The sequence below is a fragment of the Giraffa tippelskirchi genome, chromosome 9 (genome assembly GCF_054371585.1).
Source record: "Giraffa tippelskirchi isolate mGirTip1 chromosome 9, T2T-mGirTip1v1.2.pri, whole genome shotgun sequence".
Classification (NCBI taxonomy): domain Eukaryota; kingdom Metazoa; phylum Chordata; class Mammalia; order Artiodactyla; family Giraffidae; genus Giraffa; species Giraffa tippelskirchi.
The window spans coordinates 31,153,368-31,158,669 of record NC_137283.1 but is presented as its reverse complement, the minus strand read 5'-3'; positions in this window follow the sequence as shown (position 1 = coordinate 31,158,669).

Here is a 5,302-nt window from a genome sequence, read left to right as displayed (position 1 = left end):
GCCTCTTCCCAGGCACCCCCACGGTGGGAGGAGCGAAGGGGCGGGGCGGGGCGGGACCGGCCAGGAGGGGCCGGTGAAGAGGGGCGGGGACAGCGGGGACTGCGGGGAGGAGGCGGGGCTGCTGGATCTGGCTGTGCGAGGCTCCCGTGGGTTTAAAGGCGTCTTTGTAATTAAAATCATGATTAAATACACTTAGAGAAGTCTTACCCAGTGTATAATGTTGTGTGAAAATACAACCTCATCTGTAGCTTATTTATGTATATACATAACTTGTAGAAATTACAATTTATACAAATAACAAATACGTTATTTGTTTATACGATTTATGTATATGCAAAGCACCTCATCGGAGAAGGCAATGGCACCCCACTCCAGTACTCTTGCCTGGAAAATCCCATGGATGGAGGAGCCTGGTAGGCTACAGTCCATGGGGTCGCTAAGAGTCGGACACGACTGAGCGACTTCACTTTCACTTTTCCCTTTCATGCACTGGAGAAGGAAATGGCAACCCACTCCAGTATTCTTGCCTGGGGAATCCCGGGGATCCGGAGCCTGGTGGGCTGCCGTCTATGGGGTCGCACAGAGTCGGACACGACTGAAGCGACTTAGCAGCAGCAGCAGCAGCAAAGCACCTCATCACCTAAAGATAAACGGTGATAGAATTTTGCACTATTTTCCAGAGTCAGAGATAGATCTGCAGACATATAGGTAGATACATAGGGGTGTGTGTGTGTCTGTGTGTGTCTGCACACGCACGCACCTGAGTTCCTGTGTCTGAATGGCTGGATGGAGAAAAACAACCATGTTCAAAACAAACAAGCAAAACATGTATATATGTATACATATATCCTTTCTTGGAGCGGGACACAAATGACATTTTGAGTCAGAAAGGACAGTTTAAATCCTTAACTCTCCACCTATTAACTATGAGACTTTGGGCACTACTGTGTCTTCATTTATAAACTGAGGATGATAATGTTCACCTTATAAGACTGAAATTAAATGAAATCTATCATGTTTTCAAAATATAGTCCCTGATCAGCCACATCAGCATCATTAGGGAACTTGTTACAAATGCAAATTTTCAGCCCCCACCTGCAACCTTCACTAAACCCAGGATGATTCTGTGCAAAATAAAGCTTGAGAATCGCTGAAATGCAAAGCGTAAAGCCTGGTTAGCACTCAGTTAATGTAGATGCTAGTAAATTATATTTAATCTCCTCTTTGCTCTTTATTATCCCCCAATCAAGCGTAATTCAATAGCACTCGTTGAGCTGAAAGTCAGTGCCAGACAGTCAATGGAGGGACAGAGTTCACAGTGCGCAGTCCCACAGCAGGAGACAGACACCAGCCCCTCTACACGTCACATGTCTCAACATCAACCCAAAAACCTTTTTTTTTTTGCCCAAACTCCTTTACAGATGGAAACTACTAAGGTTAAACTCTTCTTTTTCAAAACAGGCTTATGTGTGCTGGCTCTCCAGCAATGCTTTTAGGAGACCTTTCCATTAATGGCAGTGAGCATCACAACCCTTTCAAATGATAAAAACCAAGGGGCACCTTGGAGACCACATAGTTCAAACCCACCATCTCATGAGGACAAAGCCGAGGCCCAGGAACAGGAAGCTGCTGGCAGAGGAAAGTGAAAAAAGTGAAAGTGTTAGTTACTCAGTCAAGTCCAATTCTCTGTGACCCCATGGACTGTAGCCCGCCAGGTTCCTCTGCCCATGGGATTCTCCAGGCAAGAATACTGGAGTGGGTTGCCATTCTCTTCTCCAAGGGATCTTCCCAACCCAGGGATCAAACCCAGGTCTCCTGCATTGCGGGCAGATTCTTCACCGTCTGAGCCAGTTGGCTCAGGAAGAGGTCATCTGGCACTTCTCCTGCCTTAGGACTCACACCTTGACTCACTGGGGTGGTATTCTGATAGATGACACCAGGCTCTCCCACTGGCTCAGCGTGACTGATAAGAAATAGCCACTTGTCCTTGCCAATTATGAAAGTAACAGAGACATGCAAGCAAAACCTACATTAGATTTGTCTTATTTCAAATGGAATATATAACAAACTTAGATTACCCACTATGATTTATATACAGACAATACTATGGGTGGCCCTATCTAGAAACAGAGATTTGGACAGAAAAGCTCCAGAAAGCCCTCTATGTTGAATCCCATCCCCCTAAATAAATAGTGACAAAGAGCTGTTACTAAAGTAGAGCATTTCAAACAGCCAGAAATAAAGTAAGGATTCCATATGTGTTCATTTTTATTTTAAATGATTTTATGATAAAGGTAGAAATGTGTAGTGGGAAAAGAAGTCTCTCATAGTTGAACCAGAGAGAGAAGCATGGTTACTATTTTAGGAGAGAGGAAAAAAAGGACCATGCTATATATAGCTCTATCCAACTTTTTTCATTTCTTTATTTTTAAACTTCTTTGAAAGTTTAAACAAATAAATTAAAGAATGCTGAACAAATGTTTACTGGATGTCAACTGCCTATGACCAATGAGTAATGATATTATTATTAACACACGCTTGACAACTTATGGTCATGCAGTCCTGAGCAATTGGACTGTAAAAGTTCTTGGTCACAGCTCCTAATGGGGTCCTACTGGGGCTCCTACATTGGTCTTAACGGAGATAGTTGACTCAGCTTGGCCACAGCGCTGCTTCTCGAAATTCTCAAGCCCCAAGGAATTCTTCCACACCCTCTGACTTCCTGTAACTGAGCACCAAGCACTGGCACACCTCTATCTAGTACAGCAGCATAGAAAACAACTCAGGTTAAAGCACTGTTAACACCACACAAATGAATCATGTCCTATATTATGATTAATATCAGTAACAGTAGGGAATTCCTTGGTGGTCCAGTGACTAAGACTCCACACTCCCAACGGAGGGGACCTGGGTTCTAATCCTGATCCGGGAACTATATCCCACATACTGTAACCAAAGAGTTCACATGCCACAACCAGAGTTTTCACACGGCATAACTACAGACTCCACATGCCGTAAGTAAAGATTCCTCATGCTGCAACGAAGATCGAAGATACTACCTGCCAAAGCCAACACCTGACCCAGCCAAATAAAACATATGTTTTAAATTGCCAAAATATCAGGCATCTTTAAAAAAAAAAAAAGTAAACAGTAACAGTAACATCTAACTGTGAGCAATCACTATACTCCAAACACTTCCCATCCACTATTTTATTTATCTTCACCTACATGGCAGATGTTCCTATTGCACCCACTTTACACACGAAGAAACTGAGGTTGGAGGAAATTAAGTAATTTCTCCAAAATCACCCACCAGCAACGAAGGAGCTGGATTCTAATTTTGCTCTGACTTTAAATCTTCCCATTTTTCCAGAGTCAAGAAAATGTGAGAGCTCAGGAACACTTTCACATTGTAAACACTATTCAGAAAGCATCAAGGCTATGGTTTTTTTCCAGTAGTTATGTATGGATGTGAGAGTTGGACTATCAAGAAAGCTGAGCACCGAAGAATTGATGCTTTTGAACTGTGGTGTTGGAGAAGACTCTTGAGAGTCCCTTGGACTGCAAAGAGATCAAACCAGTCCATCCTAAAGGAAATTAGTTCTGAATATTCATTGGAAGGACTGATGCTGAAACTGAAACTCCAATACTTTGGCCAGCTGATATGAAGAGCTGACTCATTTGATAAGACCCCGATGCTGGGAAAGATTGAGGGCAGGAGGAGAAGGGGATGACAGAGAATGAGATGGTTGGATGGCATCACTGACTCGATGGACATGAGTTTGGGTAAACTCAGGGAATTGGTGATGAACATGGAGGCCTGGCGTGCTGCAGGCTATGGGGTCACAAATAGTTGGACATGACTGAGCGACTGAATTGAACTGAACTGAATGCTATATCTTAGCACTGATTCTATCCAATCATCATACTTTTCTAAACACCAGTAACAGGATTAATTTCTTAGAGTCACTAAAATTTCCTCAGCTACCTTCTGAATTATCCAGGGAAATCAAATTATGTCTTCAAGACTTTGCATTACATACATATTATCGCTTTCCAACTTTTTTGAAAATTGGTGGTCTAAGGAAAATGAATTCAATTTTTAAAAACAGCACCACTTGCAGGTTTAGATATTTCATTATCTTATACATTAGCATCTTAGATATCACATGATCTATTATTAACCAAAATACTTTATTCTCATGCATTTTGATAACAGGAGGTTTCCTTTATCAACCACTCCCTTAACTGAAAAAAGATGACTCTTTGGAACCCCCTAGGAGGAAATTTCGGGCCGGGGGCCGGGGGCAGCAGCCGAGAGGGGCTAGGCCGGGCTGGGGGCCGGGGGCCGGGGGCGGCGGCCGAGAGGGCCTAGGCCAAATTCAGACTTAAATTGAAGAAAGTAGGGAAAACCACTAGACCATTCAGGTATGACCTAGATCAAATCCCTTATGAGTATACCGTGGAAGTGACAAATAGATTTAAGGATCTAGACCTGACAGAGTGCCTGATGAACTATGGACAGAGGTTCGTGACATTGTACGGGAGACAGGGATCAAGAAAATCTCCATGGAAAAGAAATGCAAAAAAGCAAAATGGTTGTCTGAGGAGGCCTTACAGATAGCTTGGAAGAGAAGAGAAGCGAAAAGCAAAGGAGAAAAGGAAAGATATTCCCATCTGAATGCAGAGTTCCAAAGAATAGCAAGGAGAGATAAGAAAGCCTTCCTCAACAATCAGTGCAAAGAAATAGAGGAAAACAACAGATTGGGAAAGACTAGAGATCTCTTCAAGAAAATTAGAGATACCAAAGGAACATTTCATGCAAAGATGGGCTCGATAAAGGACAGAAATGGTATGGACCTAACAGAAGCAGAAGATATTAAGAAGAGGTGGCAAGAATACACAGAAGAACTGTACAAAAAAGATCTTCTTGACCCAGATAATCACGATGGTGTGATCACTCACCTAGAGCCAGACATCCTGGAATGTGAAGTCAAGTGGGCCTTAAAAAGCATCACTACGAACCAAGCTAGTGGAGGTGATGGAATTCCAGTTGAGCTATTTCAAATCCTCAAAGGTGATGCTGTGAAAGTGCTGCACTCGATATGCCAGCAAATCTGGAAAACTCAGCAGTGGCCACAGGACTGGAAGAGGTCAGTCTTCGTTCCAATCCCAAAGAAAGGCAATGCCAAAGAATGCTCAAACTACCGCACAATTGCACTCATCTCACATGCTAGTAAAGTAATGCTCAAAATTCTCCAAGCCAGGCTTCAGCAATACGTGAACCGTGAACTTCCAGATG